At 43.0% G+C, this 21,296-nt stretch overlaps 1 long non-coding RNA gene across 1 annotated transcript in view; it reads right to left on the bottom strand.

Annotated features, from left to right (window-relative positions):
- Positions 1-4,211: 4,211 nt before the first annotated feature.
- Positions 4,212-21,296, bottom strand: part of LOC128331973 (uncharacterized) — a 61,950-nt gene continuing 44,865 nt past the window's right edge. The window contains exons 2-3 of the long non-coding RNA XR_008310495.1: positions 4,960-5,032; positions 4,212-4,784 (exon numbers count right to left, since the gene is read on the bottom strand). This is a non-coding gene — a long non-coding RNA (uncharacterized LOC128331973). The remainder of the gene's footprint in view (positions 4,785-4,959; positions 5,033-21,296) is intronic.

Here is a 21,296-nt window from a genome sequence, read left to right on the forward strand (position 1 = left end):
CACATGTTCTTATTCTCAATATGAAAAATAAGGTATCTGATACCAATTAAGAGAATATGGTTTCTAAAAAGAAAAGGCAATTGTGCAATGATATGAATGTTTGCTCATTTTCAGAATGCCCTCAAATGCCTTATCACCATTAAAACCTTCTTAACAGACTATTGCCCACACTCATTTCTGTCAAATAGGTGGTCTGAAGTGGCTCATAAACATAAACATATAGTTCAGATATCCATAAGATCAATAAAACACCTTCATAAAACACCTTCATAAAACATCAAGAAAGTGATGAAGCATGCTAATCTTTGGATAACTATCTTCTTGCAAAATCTGCAATCATATCTTCCATCTGCATCAAAAGATCATGCTCTCTTCTTTCCTTACAGTTATGAATCCATACCATCTGGTATCTAACTGGACCCCTCCATTGCCTGTTAAATACCACAATTTCATCCTGGTGTTACATTTATTTTGTAAATGATGTGTATCTCACCTTTACAACTTGCAATGGGCTCAACATAAGTTTAAAACAATCATATAATAAGCGAAAAACAGCAAAAACAAATCAAATAACCCAATAAAGATGGTGTCCACTGGTGTTCCACTGCCTGGGTTTGATGAAAGAGAAGGTGCTCTCCCAATTACTCACCAACTATACATCTCATGGTGGTAGAAGATGAAGCAGAGTCTTCCCTGAAGATCTGACTGGATGGCCAGGATCATGCAGAAGAGAGATGATCCTTCAAGCAACCTGGTCTCAAGCTGTTTAGAGCTTTAAAGGTAATAACCAACACTTTGAACTGAGCTTAGGAATGAACTGCTGCCAGTGCAGATAGAAAAGCAATGGAGTTTCGTGCTCCATGTCACATGTTTTTCCTAGTGCAGAGTTCTTCATCTTAAGGCCAGGGGCCAATGGTGGTGCTCATCAACCCTAAGTGTATCTCTCTGACTAATTATTAAATGGTCCTGCATGAAGCTTCAGCCAAAGCTGAATGCTCTGCACACTTCCCCTGCTATTACTACTCCCACCATGCAGTGCTGATCTTTGACCAGTGCTGGGGCTCTTTTAAGGGAACCTTGAGCCGCTGCACCATCTCAGAAAGCTTGCACGGAAAGACAGGAAACAAAGGGTAGGTATAAATGGAGAGTTTTCACAATGGAGGGAAGTAAGAAATGGGGTCCGCCAGCGTTCTGTACTCAGACTGGTGCTTTTTAATTTATTCATAAATGATCTAGAAATTGGGGTAAGCAGCGAGGTGGCCAAATTTGCAGATGACACCAAACTATTTAGGGTAGTGAAATCCAAAACAGATTGTGAGGAGCTCCAAAAGGATCTCTCCAAACTGGGTGAGTGGGTGAAAAAATAGCAAATGAGGTTCAGTGTTGGCAAGTGTAAAGTGATGCACATTGGGATGAAAAACCCCAACTTCAAGTATACGCTGATGGGATCTGAGCTGTCGGTGACTGACCAGGAGAGGGATCTTGGGGTCGTGGTGGACAGCTCGTTGAAAGTGTCGACTCAATGTGCATCAGCTGTGAAAAAGGCCAGTTCCATGCTACGGATCCAGGAGGAAGGGGATTGAAAATAAAACGACTAATATTATAATGCCCTTGTACAAAACTATGGTGCGGCCACACCTGGAGTACTGCGTACAGTTCTGGTCACCACATCTAAAAAAGGACATTGTAGAGCGGGAAAAGGTGCAGAAGAGGGCAACCAAGATTATCAGGGGCCTAGAGCACCTTTCTTATGAGGCAAGGCTATACCACCTAGGGCGTTTTAGTTTAGAAAAAAGATGACTACGGGGAGACCTGATAGAGGTCTATAAAATCATGCATGGTGTGGAGAACGTGGATAGAGAGAAATTCTTCTCCCTCTCACATAACACTAGAACCAGGGGCCATCCCATGAAATTGACTGCCAGGAAATTTAGGACCAACAAATGGAAGTACTTTTTCACACAACGCATAGTCAACTTGTGGAATTCTCTGACACAAGATGTGGTGACAGCCAATGATCTGGATGGCTTTAAGAAGGGTTTGGATAATTTCATGGAGGATAGGTCTATCAACGGCTACTAGTCGGAGGGCTATAGGCCACCTCCAACCTCAAAGGCAGGATGCCTCTGAATACCAGTTGCAGGGGAGTAACAGCAGGAGAGGGGGCATGCCCTCAACTCCTGCCTGTGGCTTTCAGTGGCATCTGATGGGTGGCATCTGTGTGAAACAGGATGCTGGACTAGATGGGCCTTTGGTTGGATCCAGCAGGGTTGTTCTTATGTTCTTATGTTCAAGATACAATAAAAGTAATAAAATTAACTAAATTAAACAAACAAAAGTTGTCAGATTAAAAACCACAATCATTATTAATTTCAAATTAAAACTGAAAATTATACAAAGCTAAAGCTCATATGTTCTCAGAATGAATTTGTAACTGGCAATGACCATTTGTGACACATCCACACAAGCCCACTCCCTGGCACATATGCCATGAGACATATGACCTCCCCTCCTCATTTCTCCAGGGACCTCTATTATTTTTCTCAACCTAGACCCCCATACCTATTCCGTGCATGAGTGATTATGGATGGATAGATAGGATGAGAGTGATAGGAAGAGGGCAAGATTACTTAGGATTTGTCTCTTTTGTATTTGGTAGTATTGCTCTTTTTTTTTTTTTTTTTTACAAGTTGGTAGGGGAAGGAGGGCCCAGCCCCTTCACCTAGGTGCAAGCACATTTGGTCTTGGCCAAACCTCATGACAAGAACTGTCCATCCAGAACAGGATTAAACATATAAGAGATTCCTCTTGTGTGATGGAGATATATCCTGCTTCCAAGTAGATCACTCTTTCTTGAGAGTGCCGGACCATAGAAATATACATGCAGGCTAGAAGGCTCTTACCATATGCCCTGGTTGACAGCTCCCACCAGGGTTCCATAGAATATCCTTTGCGGTCCCGGTGACTGCCAGGAACCAAGGATATAAGCACCTCTTTAAAAAGTCTGGTATCTCCACAATACATCTCCATGTTTGGTTTTGCTGCTTGTAGTCACCTGGCTGGCCAGGGACCATTCTAATCCATCCCAGAGTGCCTTGTGGTGGCTGATTTGAATTCACTGCAGAATCAGGCCCAGACAGTAGTGACACAATCCACTAATAGGACTTTTTTTAGAAGGTTTTTAAAAGTTTTTAAAATGTATTAAAAATCAGAGGATTGACCAATCGATTTCAAATCTAATATACAAAGTCCTTCAGCCCTGTTCTAGTTCCATGCCTGATTTCAAAGCCCCATGTCAAGCCAGTCCAGAGATATCAAAGGGATAAAGGGATATTAAAGATCACACACACACAGCATAGTCACACACATGCACATTCTCCATGATTCTTTCAGGCACAGCAGTGCTGATGACAGCAGGGCAGATGGTAGGCACACTGGGCAGCGGTGGTGATAAGGCACAGAGGATGTAGCAGGGCAGGACAGATGGCAGGCAAGCACAGAGACAGCAGCAAGGTTTTCCAGCCTCACACACTCCTCTGCCTCCAGAAGTCCCACTCACTCAACCTACAGCTGATCATCGGGTTGGGGCGGAAAAGCAACATGGCTTTCCCCTTCCTATGCAGAGTCTCCAAATGACTGCAGACCTGCGGGAAGAATTTTGCATTGGCTGGCACCAGCAGGCAATTTAAAAGTGTCTGCCCACCCCCACGCCAGCCCAAATACAGGGGAAATCGTATGCTGGATGGGGACTGTAGTGGGGGGGGGAGAGAAAAACGTAGCGGGGGGGGGAATGACACCCCTGGACACCCACTGGCTATGGGCCCCAATTAAGGCACCTCCAATCAAGGATCTGATTGGGACTAGTACTATTTAACATCTTCGTAAATTATCTGAAGTTAAAATGAGCAGAGAAGCAGCCAAGCTCATGGACAGCATCAGATTGGTCAGGATGATAAAATGATAAAACTGTGAAGAGATCCTGAACGATCTGGATCAATGAGCAACAAACTGGCAAATAAGGTTTAATGTGTCAGTGTAAAACGACACACATTGGGGCAAAAATTCTAAAATCACGTACACTGAAGGGGTCTGAGCTGACATGGATTAACCAGGAAAGAGATCTTGATCTATCTGTCATTAAGTGAGCGAGTGAATTAGGCCCAGGTGTCTTTTGTTCTATTTATTGAAAAATTAAAGATACTTCCACAAGACATAGAAAGTGTCCAAGATTTCGCCCATTTCCCCATTTCCCCCCATCATTGGAAATCACCGACAATAATTCAAGCATACTGGTATGAATAAGAGGTAGTGACAAACTCTGGTTTCACAAAAGGGCCTAGAGCATTTTCTTTACACATCTCATTGTGTGGCTCCTCTTTTCAGCATGGTATCAACCATCTAAAAGCACCTTTCACATGTGGTACATTGTTTTCTTTCCAGTAGTTCCAACTATAGTGAACTTAATGAAGAGGACCTTTGCACTGCAATCACGATACGGAAAGACTTTAATCTGCTTCCTCTGTCATTTCAAAATATGCAGCTGTAGCATTTAGTCAATTTTGGATGCCCACAACTATCACCACCAATTACCTGTGTGATTAGATCAGACTTAGTCATGGATACCCAGGGAGTACTTCTCTGTCAGTTGAAATGTCTCTTGATTCCTGTATTTCATGAATACTTGCTTGCTAGGCCTCTCAATCCCACCTTCTTAATTGTAGAAGCCCTGAACCAGAAGACATAAATCATTTGCTACAGATGTTGTACCTTTTTTCTGCATCGGGCTGTATTCGACATAAAGAAAGAAAAGGGAGAGGTTGGGTGTGACAAACCCACTCAAACAGATTTATCATGTTGCTTGGCCAATGGGCCAATTCATTTTTCAATGGAGGGAGTACTAAACATCTTGCTAATCCAAACTAATGTCAAATGTGAAGAATTTAGTCATAATATACATACTAGGAAGCTCTGATGTTGCATATTCAGCTGGGCCAACATGCTTTCTTGAGAACAAGGCATTGTAGGAGTCCACCTGTAGAAAAACAGTAGGATATGCATTTATTACAAGAGCAGACCTCTCAGATTTTGGTTTTTACTTTTTAATAGAAATGAGGATTTAGCAGTCTCAAGATCTGGTACTTAAGGCTCCAAAGAAATGCTTTAGACATGAGCTATCCCTGCCCCCCAAGCCCAAGCAGCTGTTCACTGTCTCTTAACGGGCATCTCATTTTCCTTAGTAATCACATTGTACAGGGGTTGTGTTTTTTTTAAAGTATCCTTTCCTTTTACTTAAAATAAACTAATCCAGAATAATTACTATCACTTGCATTCATACACAGGCACCACCATGGATTAGAACTCTACTACAAGGATGTACTGAAAGTGCAGGCCTATCCTTTTGCCATGTTTCCACCATCCTGACTATGAGTGCAAAAGGGTGATTAAAGTGTTTGAAAGCATAATGATAGACAATAACACTGCATTCACTTAACATATTAAAATGAATGAATGACAGCAGAAGTGAATAAAGTGACTAATTTAATAATATATAACTAGATTAAAGATCTAGAGTACCACACTGATGAAGCTACAGTTGAGAATGTGTGGAACTTGTCCAACCTCCATTTTTTGGGTGGAGTTTTCCATGGTTTTACCCCAAGATATCCATTTTGGATATACATGGAAACTCACATCTGTGGAGTTTTTGAACTCCTACCTGTGCATGCATGTTTCCATCTCCCTACTTGCTTATATCGTGGTTTCAGCATCCAGCCAGAGAATCAGAGAACTTTATCTGGTTCTCATGTAAAGGCTGCCAAGAGGAGCATTGAAACTGATCTTATCAAGTTTTCCTCTTATCAAGAGGTTTGATATTAATTCCATCTCTTCAGTGAATGAGCTGCTCCTGACTTGCTACAGAGCCTGGGGAATGCTCAACACGATCACCACTGCTCTTTGCAGCTTTTGTTCACAAAAGTCCAAACATGTGCAAGATATTCCACATACAATTGTTTCTCATGTTTTTTTCTTGGCGGTATACACAAGTGTCAATCTAATTGGAAAGAATTAGACATAAGAAGTTCTGGGATACTTGTTTGTACCAGGAGAACTATAATATCCACAACAGGAATTGAATTTGGTGGATCACTGCATCATCCCCTGCTACATTTAAGTTCTTCTACAAAGAAAAAGATATAAATCTTAAAGATCCACCTAGATACAGTAGTCTCTCTCTCTCTCTCTCTCTCTCTCTCTCTCTCTCTCACACACACACACACACACACTTGGATTTTAGCTGCATAGACTGTAAAAACAATTCTCTATCTTTCAATAAATGGACTTTTTATAATGACTGGAATTTTTGCTAAATCCAGATAAGACTGAATCCAGATAATCCAGATAAGAAGACAGAAGTGTTCTGGGTTGGTAGAACTGATCATCCAAGTAATTAGGTAAATCTGGTCTTGGATGTGGTCACACACCCTCTGAAAAACAAAGTCCGCAGCTTGGGGTTGCTTCTGAACCCGGCATTGTCCTTGGAGGTGCAGGTGGTGGCAGTTTGCAGAAGTGCCTTTTACCAACTATTACTGGTACGCCAGCTGCGACCCTACTTGGAGAAGTCAGATCTGACCTCAGTCACTCATGCGTTGGTAGCATACAGATTAGACTACTGCAATGCACTCTACATGGGGCAATGGAAAAATCAGAACAAGACCTTTGAGATTCATGATTAGAGAAATTCATGATTAGATTTTTTAAATGTATTTTCAAAAACTGGGCGTGGGGTTAAACCTTCACTCTCATTCCATTTTCTCAGCCCTAAATGACCACAGCTGCTATTTGTCCCATTAGGGAAAAATATAGAGATCACATTTGCAGGGAATAGTTAGTCGGCAGGATGAAGGGGCTTCACTCTCCCACTGCGTTTTATACCTCATTCACACAATCATTCACATTTAGGTTTAATGTGGGTTACCAACATTTGTGTGCTTGTGTGAAACCACACCAAGGTGGTTCTTGGCCCAAGATAAATCTAAGATTCCCACCTTAGCGTAGGTTCACACAATCACACTAATGCCGGTAACTCACTTTAAACCTAGATTTGTTGTGTAAATTAAACACTGTGTGATCTAACACAATGAGGCTATTCTCATGACCGCAGCAAAGCGAGCTAAGGGAGTCCAGCCCACTTAAGTTCCCTCCCTTTAATGAGGTTAGTGGAGCGACATTCTCCCCAGAATGCCCCGCAAACTCACATGGGGCATCCTGGGATTTCCAGGGGCCAGGCACCCCGATCCCCACTGCCTCTACCGGCCGGCAGTTGTGTGGGTGGCTGATCTGGCCACCCAGGGGGAGAGCAGGATAAGCCCACTCTCTCCTCAGAGCCCAGTAAGGCTCTCCACACTGTGTGAGAGCCTCAATGTATGAATTGTATGAACAATTGTGTGAACTAAACTAAACACTTTAGTGATTCACTCAGAATTGTGTGCACTAAACACCTTAGTGTGTTTAATTGATCAATGAGGTCAATGAATATTCCAGGTATTGTGGTATATCTTGGAGACTTTAAAGCATGAACCTAAGCAGTTCTTCTATTTTCCACTCATCTACCTGCCCTCAAATGCAGAATAAGTATAAATTCTTCAATGTACACACATGCAACACACAAATTGTAAGAATATAATGCAAGCCCAAAAGAAATGTAGCTGTTGCAGATACACAACCAGGAAATGATTTTGTGATGTAACAGTCTAATAATAATCTCAAAACAGGTTGTATATAATAAGGATTTGCAAATCTATTCAAATTTGAATCAATTTGACTCAAATCAGGGTGATTTGAGTGATTTGAATACTAATTGAATCACGTCTTAAAAGGACAATTCAATTCGAATACGAAATGAATTTTCAAAATTCAATTCAGATTCAATTCGAGGTACCAAACAGGGCTGAATCAATTCAAACTCAACTTTAATTTTTGGACCGAATTCAAATCTGTTTTGAATTCAAAATGAATTGAAATATTTGTTTTGTGCACATCTCTAGTATATGACCATGATATAAAATTGAGAGGAAGGGACAAAGGCTGAGTTAAATCCTATTTCAAATAATCGTGATATTGCCACCTGCTTACACATACCATAAAATATCTCTTTCTAAAGTAATTGCATACAGAGTCAAAGGTATTCTATAAAAACATATAGAATACCTCTGGCAAACAACCATTTATATGCGAACATCTAACACATATCTCTGGCTAACATCTTGTATAACTCCCTTGAGGCTAGCCTTTGCTCATGTTCATAATTTCTGCATTTATTGCATGTAGGAAACTGTCCCATTACTGTTTAATGTTTTAGCTTAGTATCACAGTACTTGTCAGGAGATATTTGTTTCTCTGAGTCCAGTTATTGTATAGTTTAGAATATAGTCTATTTTCCTTAGACCACATCTATGATCTGCTTCCAAGGAGTGAGTGCAGCTAAATGCCAACCCTTCAAGACAAAGCACTGTCTTAAGGCTCACAATGAGATCTGACTGTATTTGTTTAAAAATCAGTTTAATGTTAATCTTTTTTGCCAACTTCAGGGTCAGTGCATCTGTCAGAGCTATTTGGACAAACACAGTCCCAAATTATTTTTGAAGCAAACCTGGAAAGGCTTGAGGTCTTCCATCCTGGGAGGTAATTAAAAAGGTAGGTGCTTCAATAATTGCAGGTTTTCTCAACTTTGGTATGAATGTTTTTCAAATAAACTTGGATATTATGGCTGCAATCCAGAGGAATTGGTCCATGTACACAGCAGGTCTTTCCTGTTGTTAACTATGGGAAAGGAAAACCCACACAACCAGCAATGGGAGTGAAATCGATGTACAGGCCTTAGGCCTGCATGTGTGTCATGTGACCCATCTAGCTCTTCACTGCCTACCATAACACCACCACCCTGCACTTTTGCAGTCCTGAAAGCAGGTGGCAAAGACATAATGTTTGTTGGACCATGTTCGGCTTGGTGTGTCACAGGTTTTTCAGGCCTGACCTAGAGTTATATGAGTATGGTCTACGTCAGGGTTTCCCCAGATCTTGTTGACTACAGTCCCCATCATCTCCAGCCAAAGGGCCATGGCTGGGGATGATAGGAGTTGTAGTTGAACAACACCTGGGGACCCAAAGTTAAGAAACCCTGCTAGTCTATATGATGCTGCCCTTTGCTATCTCTCTCCTAAACACATTTACTTAACAGTAAGTCCCATTGATCTTAGCAGAACTAACTCCCATATTTAGGATGTTTAGGATCACTGTTGTAAAGCATCATGCACATGGATTGCACAATATAAATAAACAAATGAACAAAAAATCTAGTTGGGCAATCTGAGATTGGATATGGGTACAAATATCTAGTACACCAGCACTGACTCTGGTGTTTGCCTCTGCCCCACCTTGCTCCAGGTGTGTCATCTGTGGGCCTGCTCCAAAGAGCAGGCTGGGCCAAGGGTGCGAGCCTCTTGGTGCGAGCCGAAGGTCATGAGCACAAGGGCTCTTGTCCTTGTGGCTCTCAGCTGTGGGGTGAGCTGCCTGTGGTCTCAGAAGACCTTCCTTTCATTTTTTCCATCAAGACGCCAGCACAAGAGTTTGACTGCATGAGTCCTGGACCTGGTTTTTATCAAACAGAGGAGGTGTGGTTTGTCGGGCTGAGGAGACGTGTCTGGGAGAGCAGAAAAGTGGGGATGGTCTGCGGGCAGCAATATTACAGGTAGCTGGCAGAGGGAAGTATGGCAGTGGGAGTTGGGAAGGCCATTACATGTGAAAATGGTCCAGACAATTGAGGCCTGTCCTTTTTCCAGCTCTTCTCTCAACCCTGTGGCCCCAGGGAATGATGAGAACACTTCCTAAAGGATTAGGGTGCTGCTGTTAAATGCCAGGTTGGTCAACGCTAAAACATTTATCATTCACAATTTGATTGTGGATGAGCATGCTGACCTGTTATGTGTGATGGAGATCTGGTTGGATGAGCTGGGTGGGGTTGGTCTCTCTCAGCTCTGTCCTCCAGGTTTCCTGATCATGCAGCAGCCCCGCCTGGAGGGTTGGGGAGGGGGCATTGCAGTCATCTATTGAGAGATCCTCCCCATTTCCAGGTGCCCGGTCAGGCAATCTCAGAATTTTGAGTGTTTGTCCTTGAGGGTGGGCCTCCGAGATAGGCTGGGGATTCTGCTGGTGTACCGACCACCCCGCTGTACTTCAGTCTCCCTACCTGAGCTGGTGGGGGGTGGTCTCAGAGTGGCCTTGGACTCCCCCAAACTTATTGTCTTGGGGGATTTCAGTGTCCACACTGAGGCCACTCTAGTAGGTGCAGCTCAGGATTTCATGACCTCCAAGGCAACCATGGGCCTGCCTCAGCTGGTATTGGGCCCTACCCACATGGCAGAACATATTCTGGATCTGGTTTTTACCGACTGGGGAAGAAATGATCTGGAGGTGGGGGAGTTTGAGATAACTCCTTTGTCGTGGACAGATCATCATCGGGTGGGGTTTAGTTTGACTGCTCCGTCTGCCCTCTGCAGGGATAGTGGACTGCTTAGAATGGTCTGCCCCTGGAGGCTTATGGATCCGCTTGGTTTCCAGATGGCCCTTGGGAAGTTTCCAGTGTCCAGAGCTAGTGAACCTGTTGAGGCCCTGGTGAATCTCTGGAATGGAGAGACAACCCGGGCTATTGACACGGTTACTCCTAAATACCCTCTCTGGCTTGGTGGAGCCTATTCTGCTCCTTGATTTTCCTCGGAGCTTAGAGCTTAGATTAAACAACTTGGGTGATGGCTGGAAGGATGCTGGAGGAAGAGTCATGACGAATCTGACTGAACACGATCTAGAGCCCATTTTAGGGACTACTCCATGGCGGTGGGGGTGGCAAAGAAATGCTTTTTCTCCGCCTCCATTGCATCTGCTCAGTGCAGACCAGCGGAGCTGTTTCGTGTAGCTATGACATTGCTCCACACATCCCACCAGGGAATCATCTACAGCCCATTGAAGATAAAGTCACTCGCATCCATGCTGATTTGGACTCCAGAATATTGGCAGTTCTGGCAGATGTGCCTCTGGTACCATCTGGTCCTGTTGTGTTGGATTCTTTTCTGTTAGTGTGGCCTGAGGATGTGGACACGATCCTGGGCAGTGTGTGGGCAACATCATGTGCTCTTGACCCTTGCCATTCATGGCTAATAAAAGCTGCCAGGGAGGGTACAGGCATATGGTTGGAGGTGATCATTAATGCTTCATTAAGGATGCCATTGTGCCTCAAGGAGCTGATGGTAAGACCATTATTTAATGGTCCCTTTATCCCTCCAACCCAGACAACTATAGACCGGTCTCTAACCTTCCCTTTTTGGGCAAGGTAATAGAGTGTGTGGTGGTGTCCCAGCTGCCGAGGGTCTTGGATGATACAGATTATCTGGACAATTCTCAATATGGCTTCCACCCTGGATATGGGACTTAAACTGACTTGGTCACTCTAGTGGATGCCCTACACCAGGAACTAGTGTTCTGCTAGACCTCTCAGCGGCGTTCAAAACCATTGACTATGGTATCCTTCTGGACCGCCTCTTGAGTATGGGAATTGGAGGTACTGTGTTGGAGTGGCTCCATTCCTTTCTTGGGGGGAGAGTCCAGAGGTGGTGCTGGGGGACTATTGCTCAGCTCCATGGCCATTGGCCTGTGGGGTCCCCACAGGGTTAGGTTTTGTTACCCATGCTGTTTAACATCTACATTAAATCACTGGGAGAGTTCACTTGGAGACTTGGACTGAGTTGTCAGCAATATGCCGGTGACACTCAGCTCTATTTCTCCTTGTCACCTGATCCTAGGGAGGCAGTGGATGTCCTGAATCGGGGACTGGAGGCCGTGATGGATTGGATGTGGGCTAATAAACTGAGACTAAATCCAGACAAGATGGAGGTAATATTGGTCAGTAGGAGAGCCAATTGGGATGAGGAGATTTTATCAGTTCTGGATGGGGTTGCACTCCCCTTGAAGGAGCAAGTATGCAGCTTGGGGGGTATTACTGGATCCGGCTCTGCTTTTGGAAGCTCAGGTGGAGGCGGTGACCAGGGGGTGCCTTTGCACAGCTTCGGCTAGTGTACCAGCTGTGTCCCTTTCTTCAGAAGGCAGATCTGGCCACAGTTCCCCATGCCTTAGTCATGTCATGGCTGGATTACTGTTACGTGCTCTACCTGGGGCTGCCCTTGAAGAATATCCAGAAACTGCAGCTAGTGCAAAATGTGACAGCTAGGGTTTTATTTGGAGATGCTCGGTGGGATCATATCACCTACATTTTGAAAGAGCTGCGCTGGCTATCAGTTTGTTTCCAGGTTCAATTCAATCCTTTAAAGCTCTTTAATAGTTCAGGCCCAGGATACCTGAGGGACCGCTTGACAAGGTCATCTGAGGGGACTCTGCTCCATGTGCCAACAATGAGGGAGGCTTGGTTGTTGTGCATGCAGGACAGGGCCGTCTCTATTGCTGCCCCCAGACTCTGGAATGCTCTCCTGGTGGCTATTCACTCCTCGGTCTCCATCACAGTTTTTAGAAAGAGTATTAAATCTTGGCTTTTTGCTCAGGCTCTATCATCTCTCCTCTCGGTAGTCTTTTTTCTAAACGAAAAAGCCCCAGGTGTTGTAGCCTTGCCATGTAAGGAAGGTGTTCTGGGCCCCTGATAATCTTAGTTGTATGTAGTATGGAGATGCTTAACCACTTCTGTTTCCTACAACTGGACCCTGAGCTTTTGCCCTAAGTAGGAAAGGAGCCTGTTTAGTAAGGTTGTTCATGTGTTCCTGGGAGTTTCTGCTTTTCTTCTGAAATTCCCTTCTCCAGATTACCTGTGATGGCAAAATAAAGCTTTGGAAGAGGAGAACTGAGTTTTGTTTCAATGGATTAAGTTTCCAAGGGAGGTCATGGTCAGCATAGAAATAAGTTGGGCAATTGTTTGCGCTCAATTGTTGGATTTGAGTTCCATTTTAGGTGCGAAAGCTCCTGAAGGGAGCAAACAATATTTATTTGGTAGGAGAAAAAACGTTTGGAGCCAAGCATCAAAGCACTATCAAGGCAAAGTCTCCTGTTGTGTTGGACGCATCTCATAGAAACTGGAAAAGTCTGGGCAGAAGGAAACAAAACCAATGGAAACAGGCTTATGTCAGATGCAACTGAAGTTCTGGCAGGGTAGCCTCAGTGACTCAATGGTCAGCACATGGTACATGTAGGCCAGTGTAGGATGGTGTAATGTCAAGGTTGTGCATTCAAGCCTCATCTGGAGCAAAATCTTTAGTTCTTGAAGTGTCCTGAGGGTGTTTTCATCACGGAAGCTAAGGGCTTTCCCGAAGCTGCAGAAAGACAATACATGGGGAATGGAATAATGGGACCCAACCAATTCCATCTCCTATGACTGGAAGCTGAGCTTTTGTCTCAAGTAGGACGTTTGTCTCAAGTAGGACATTTTGCAAAGGGGCTGCTATTCTCTGCCCGAGAGCTTCTGCGTTTGAAGTCTCCTCTCCAACTCCTTTGGGATTGCCACAGCAGCAAAATAAAGTTTTAGGACCATGTTTTGGTTCAGCAGATGAGGCTTCCAAAGAAGGTCATGGTCTGCCTAGAATTCAGTTGCAGACTGCAACTCAAACAAATTCAAATTCTCCCAAAAAGCAGGGGGTCACATTTTATATGGACCATTTTGCCTCCCTATTTTGGCTCAGCATTAATCTATATATTTAATTCTCTTGAATGTACCTGTCACTAATCCCATGTGTGCCAGCTCTTGCGAGAGTTTGCGAGCAGCTGCTGGGGGCTAAGTGACGGGGACGGGGGAAGAAAACAGCCATGGCGGCTGGTAGAGCTGTGCTGGCAGGAGGAGGTGGCTGGCTGGCGGTGGAGCCATGCTGGCGAGAGAAGGCAGGCAGCTGGTGGAACCACACTGGCAGGCAAAACTGCACCGGTGGGAGGAGGCTGGTTGGTGGAGCTGTGCCGGTGGGGTGAAGCTGCACCAGCAGGAGGAGGAGGCTGGCCGACTGGAGGTGGTGGTGGCAGGCCGGCCTGCCAGCCAGCGGCGGCTGGCAGGCGGGCGGGCGGGAAGTTAGGCGCCGGTGGATGGGCGGCGCGAAAACGGTGGCAGTGAGTGGGAGAAAATGACTGAGTCAAGCTAGAGGCGCAGATGATCTGTGCCTGGCCCAGCTAGTCATGACTTATTATGCCACAGTGGTCCATAGGCTCTATGTTGTCTCCAATGCCCACACTTTCCATAAAATAATTGTCCATCATGAAGTCACAAAGCTGCCAATCAATTAGTCCCTTGATTAAGAGCAAGTGCTAGACTTAGAAAAGACAGCCATACAAACTAGCATGGACATACCCTGATGCACACAAGATACTATCAATGACAGCAGGTGCCTCTTGCTGTATTGCAAGTGCAAGTATTTCCCTTCTCCAGATGGTCAGCCATCAGTCCCTGAGAAACGAATAAGTGTTCACATAGTCCCCTAGCAAACATATACAACCCAGCACAATATCATTTCATGCAAAGTTCCACATTCCATCCCCACTCTTCTGCTCTCACTAGAGTCCTTGACACCTCCACTGCAATACGGATGAGATGAGCCATTGGTGATTCTACCCTCTTTCCTCTACTATTAAGCATCTCCTTCATGACGCTGAAGAGAGCTCCATTATTTGTGTGTGGAGAGATTGGTGTACTAGGGATTCAAAGGCCAAACTAGGGATTCAAAGGACCTCATCAGGTCTTCTCTAAGGCAACAAATGCATACATCTGTTTATGTAACCTAAGACTAACTTATTCAGTTGCTTGATTTCCTAAAACAAACATTAAAAGTTGAGGTACTTGGAATCATTCATACACACAGTGTGCGTGCAACACATTTTCCCAGCATTAATTGAGAAACACAAATTGGCCATTAGAGGATTCAGTTTGTCCTCATTTATGGTTTATTGTTTTAATTATAAGTAGAAGTGTAATGTAAGCTGTTCAGATGTATAAATGTGTAAAACATTGTCTTTTCATTAGGTGTTGCAGATTATACATTGTCAGAACTTAGTTTTTAATTTTTTTGTGAAAATCTGATTCTGTAAAGTCCTTTTTTTCCAGATTAGCAGACTTTCATTATAAAATGCCTTAATTAATTCAGACATTATGCTTTATACATCTTATTTATTTATTATTTCTCTATGTAAGCCACTTTGGACACTTTTTTTGAAAAGCAGTGTATATTGTTTATTATTATTATTGTTTACACAGTCAGACAGGTGTTATTGACTGGTTTGTTTTATACAGACATCGAGTCCTTCCCAAGGACCTGGGATGGCTGAATTTTATTGTCAGTGTTGTTGCTGTTGTTATAGATATCGTCGCAGAATATAGGCTGTTCCCAGTAAAGTTGCTTTTTGTAATTGGCTGATGGTGATTTCTGTGGCTCCTATGGTGTTGAGGTGCTCTTCAAGTTGTTTTGGGATTGCACCCAGGGCGCCAATGACCACTGGGATTATTTTGGTCTTTTTCTGCCACAGCCTTTCAATTTCAATTTGTAGATCTTTGTATTTGGTGATTTTTTCTATTTCTTTTTCTTCTATTCTGCTGTCCCCTGGTATTGCTATGTCGATTATTTTAACTTGTTTTTTGCACAGTCAAACAGGTGTTATTGACTGGTTTGTTTTATCCAGACATCGGGTCCATCCCACAGACCTGGGATGCCAAAATTTTGTTATCAATATTGTTGTTGTTATAGGTATTGCTGCAAAATGTAGGCTGTTCCTAGTAAAGTTGTTTTTTGTAGTTGGCCGATGGTGATTTCTGTGGCCCCTATGGTGTTGAGGAGCTCTTCAAGATGTTTTGGAATTGTACCTAGGGCTCTAATTACTACTGGGATTATTTTGGTCTTCTTCTGCCACAGCCTTTCAACTTCAATTTGTAGATCTTTGTATTTTGTTATTTTTTTCTTTTTCTTTTCTTCTATTCTGCTGTCACCTGGTATTCTTATGTTGATTATTTTGACTTGTTTTTCTTCCTTCTCGGCTGCAGTAATATCTGGTGTATTGTGTGGCAGATGTTTGTCTGTTTGTAGTCGAAAGTCCCATAATATTTTTATATCTTCATCTTCTACAACCTTTTCAATTTTGTTGTCCCACCAATTTTTGGCTGCAGGTAGCTTGTATTTTTTTCAGATGTTCCGGTGTATCATTGCTGCTACCTTGTTAGGCCTTTGTTTGTAGTCAGTCTGTGTGATCTTTTTACAACAGCTGATTAGGTGGTGGTGGTCCACGGTTTCATCTGCTTCTTTACAAAGGCGGCACTTGCTATTTGTTGTTGATTTTTCTACTTCTGCTCTTATTGCATTTGTTCTTAGTGCCTGTTCTTGTGCAGCCAGTATTAAACACTCTGTTTCTTTCTTCAAGTTGCCTGCCACTGCCAGGTCTTGGTGATGTTTGGTTTTCCGGTTATATCGTGCAAATATTGACCATGCAGTGGCTTGTTTTTCCATTTTTCTGCTCGGTTCTGTACTAGTTCTTTCTTGTAGGCCTGCTTTGTTTCATTAGAGTTTAATTTATTACTACTACTACTACTAGTAGTAGTAGTAGTAGTAGTAGTAGCAGTAGCAGTAGTAGTATTTATTTGATTTCTATACAGCCCTTCCAAAAATGGCTCAGGGTGGTTTACACAGAGAAATAATAAATAAATAAGATGGCTCCCTGTCCCCAAAGGGCTCACAATCTAAAAGAAACAAGACAGACACCAGTAACAGTCTCTTTATTTAGCAGGGGGAGAGTAACTGGCCCTATCCACCCCCAGCACAGTACAGGAGAGTGATTATCTTGTGGTTTTTTTTTTTAATGTGAGTCCTTTGGGGACAGGGAGCCATCTTATTTATTTATTATTTTTCTGTGTAAACTGCCCTGAGCCATTTTTGGAAGGGCGGTATAGAAATTGAATTAACAACAACAACAACAGTCACTGGAGGTACTGTGCTGGGGGTGAATAGAGCCAGTTACTCTCCCCCCTAAATAAAGAGAATCACCACGTTAAAAGATGCCTCTTTGCCAAGTTAGCAATAGCAATAGCAATAGCACTTACATTTATATACCGCTCTATAGCCGGAGCTCTCTAAGCGGTTTACAATGATTTAGCATATTGCCCCCAACATTCTGGGTACTCATTTTACCGACCTCGGAAGGATGGAAGGCTGAGTCAACCCAAGTTAGCAGGGGATATTATATTATACAAATATTATACATATTTGTTGTTGTTGTTGTTTATACGTGTACACTTGTACATGTTTTTACTACTTGTATGAATGATTATACCTGTGTGTACCTTGGAAAACCCCTTGGAAACAGTCAGATCATGGCTCTATATACAATGGGAAGTGGCCAGAAAGTGACCAAGTGTTCCTAGAGAAGTGTGTGCTGATGTTACTGTTGGCAGTTGGATGCACATCAAATCCAGCTTTAAATACCCATTATTATTATTATTATTATTATTATTATTATTATTATTATTATTGGGAGAAGTCATGCTTGCTACCACAAGACCAACTCTCTATCTATCAGGTAGACATTATCTTGTTCCCCTGTTTCTGCTATTTGACTTCAAGTGAACACATGGAGAATAATGGAGTCTGTTGATAAAATAATGTTTAGCTATATATTGTAGTATGAAAAGCAGATTCTCAACAGCTTGTCCTACATTAGGGGTTACAGTTCTCAACTTTTCGGTCAAAAATGGTTTGGCTTTGTCCACAGTTTTGGCTTTGAGTTGTGGAAAATGGAAGGATGCAAGATCTCTTCTGGGATGCTAACCCTGCACCTCACATCACATCACATCAGCTTCAAGATGTTTTCAGTCAGAACATTTCTTTCCTGCACCTGCTGCCCTTCCCCCCGTGTTCCTTAAGCACGGACATGGACACAGCGGGTGCTTGTTTATAATCTTGTCTGGCTGTTCAGCTTCTGCTGGACTCGACTCCAGTTCCTAAAGGCAGCTGTCATGGGTCAAATATGGGAGTGGTGCAGCTCATGTCAACTATGAGGTTTCAACAACAACAACAAAGGATTTGGGCAACTCCCAAAGGAATCTGCTCCTAGTGGTAGCTACGCAAATGCCATAAATGTGATCTCTCTTTTTTATGAGTTTACGATAGTGAATAAAACTACAACTATTTATGTTGTGCCACTGGGATTCCTCCTCCCCCACGAATATGCAAAGGAGGCCTTATAGTTCCAAACTGATAGCACCATAGCAATATGCTGATTAATTGCAGCATGTGAAGAACCTGAGGAAGCCTGGGAAGGCTTCAGGTAGTTGCAAAGAGGACTAGAGCTTCAAGCAACAAATGCTTGGATGAGCTCAAGCATTCTGGGTTTTCCTGTGCTTAATATGTTACATTGCTATTTCAATATGTAATAGTCACAGATGGCAATATTAGTCATGAAAGAACAAAGAAGCCAAGTCCATAGCCAAATTAAGTCTGAGGAAGGGGGAAAGAGGGAAATGAACTTGGGCAGAAGACAGGATTTACTTCCAAAGCTCCTTAGACACCACCGGACACCTTTACAAGATCCACATGTTGGTAGAAGTGATTTTTGAAGACTGTAAATCTTTAAACTGGCTGACATCCATTGCCAAATGCCAAAGCAAGAACTTCAGTGAAAAAAATGCTCAGAAGTGAATGGGATGATCTTAATTTAACAATGGGCACCAATCCCACAAATTCTCAAGCAAAACAGCAGCGGCTTCCCCTCTTTTATTAATTAACGGCACAGCCATTTCCAGAAGGAGGATTAAGGAAGTTTATATCTGTCTTCTTTGCATCATTGCAACAATCACATTAACCAATTGTGCACATGTTGCTGTTTCTTTCAGTATGAAAAACTCAAAAAAGGGACAATTTGTTTTATAAAGGAGAAATGTAAAAGACTCAAAGCAGTAAAACCTCTTCAGAAACAAATATCATTTGTGAGGGGATTCAGGCTTTGGGTCTGATTCAATGGCCAGATCCAAACCTAGTGTGATTTTAGCCTTCTATACAGCAGTTCACATGATCACTAATGGGGTAAAGCAAGCATCTTACTCAAGTTTGGGAGCTGTGTGCATTCCTGTTTTGCTATTGTGTGTAAGTAAAATCAAGGTAGGAGTGGGAGGAAGTGATCATGTGCAAGGCTCATGCTGGGTAGGACAGCATTTCCTCCTGCCTCATTAAACTGCTGGGCTCAGCTGCTGGGTAGGATGGAACCTTCCTACCCAGTGCAAGCTTTGGAAACAATCACTTTTCACTTTGCTTTTTACTTGCACACGATCATAGAATGGGAGCGAGCACAGCTCCTGAAAAGTGCTGCTCATGAGAACCAGCCTTTTTTCTCTGAACAACAGATTCCCATACCTTATCCCAAACTGTTTTCGAGACTCCTATCTATCTATCTATCTATCTATCTATCTATCTATCTATCTATCTATCTATCATATTTTTATACCACCTGATATGTAAATCTCTAAGTGGTGTACAAATTTTAATATTAAGAATCTCAGGTTAAAATACATAAAACACAGTAAAAGCAATATAAAACAAATTATTAAAATTATTAACATTCTAATTAAAAGCTTGTGAGAACAGGAAAGTCTTGAGGGTCTTCCTGAAGACAAACAGAGAAGGAGATGCTCTTTTTTCAGCAGGGAGCATATTCCAAAGCCCTGGGACAGCCGCAGAGAAAGAGTTGCCACCAGATGAGCTGGTGGCAAACGTAACCAGACCTCTCCAGAAGATCATAAAACGTTGTCATGAAAATGTTGTTCATGACAAAGGAGGCACTCTCTTAAATAGCCTGGACCCAAGCCATTAAGGGCTTTATAGGTAAGAACCAGCACTTTGTATTTCACCCAGAAACATATCAGCAACCAGTGCAGTTCTTTCAAAACCGCTGTTATATGGTCCTTTCATGTTGTCCCAGAAACCAATCTGGCTGCCACATTCTGTACCAATTGTAGTTTCCGTACTACATACAAAGGCAGCCCCACAAAGAGTGCATTACAATAGTCAAGCCTGGAGGTTACCAGCATATGTACCACTGTTTTAAGGTCATTCACCTCTAGAAACTTCTAGTTGACGCATCAGCCGAAGCTGATTAAAAAATGTTCCTGGCCACCACCTCAACCTGAGAAACCAAGGAGAGCTTTGGGTCCAGGAGCACTCCCAAGCTACATTCTTGATATTTCAGGGGGAGAGTAACCCCATCCACAACAGGCAGATCTAAACCATCTCTAGGGTCCTGATCCCCCACAGTCAGGACTTCCATCTTATTTGGATTCAACCTTAGTTTATTATCCATCATCCAGCCCATTATCGCCTCCAAGCAGGCATTTAGGGAAGATATGCCATTTCCTGATGAGGTTGACATAGAGAATCTGGGTGTCATCAGCATATTGATAACACCCAGCACCAAACCTCATGATGATCTCTCCCAGTGGTTTCATATAGATGTTAAGGAGCATTGGAGACAGTAAGGAACCTTGTGGAACTCCATACTTCAGTTCTTGCTTAGCGGAACAACAGTCTCCAAGTGCTACCACCTGGAATCTGCCAGAGAGGTAGGAGCATAACCACTGTAAAACAGTGCCACCCAATCCCACCTCCCTCAGGTGGCCCAGAAGGATACTTTGGTCGATGGTATTGAAAGTCGCAGAGAGATCCAAAAGGATCAACAGAGTCATATTTTAATGTAAACCGCCCTGAGCCTTTTGGAAGGGCGGTATAAAAGTTTTATTAATAAATAATAATAATAATAATAATATTCCCTCTGTTGAAAGCCAATTGGAGATCATCCATAAGGCTGATCAAAGCATATCTCAACCCCATAGCCCACATGAAAGCCAGTTTGAAATGGGTCTAGATAATCTGCATCATCCAGAACTGCCTTGAGCTGAGAGGCCACCACCCCCTCAATCACCTTGCCCAGTCATGGAAGGTTAGAAATAGGTCTGTAATTAGCTAACTCCAAGGGAGGCAATGCAGGTTTCTTCAAAAGTCGTCTTATAATAGCCTCCCTAAAACAAGGAGGCATCCTGCCCTCCCTCAGAGAAGCATTTATAATATTTGCCAGACCCTCTCTGATAATACAGTTACCAGATGAGATAAACCAAGTTGGGCAAGGATCAAGAGAATCGGTTGTAGGGTACACAGTCCGAAGCAGTTTGTCCACATCCTCAGGAGTCACAAATTGAAAATAATCCACTCTAATCCCATAAGAGGAGTTGCTGGACACCT

Source organism: Hemicordylus capensis, chromosome 6 (genome assembly GCF_027244095.1).
Source record: "Hemicordylus capensis ecotype Gifberg chromosome 6, rHemCap1.1.pri, whole genome shotgun sequence".
NCBI lineage: Eukaryota > Metazoa > Chordata > Lepidosauria > Squamata > Cordylidae > Hemicordylus > Hemicordylus capensis.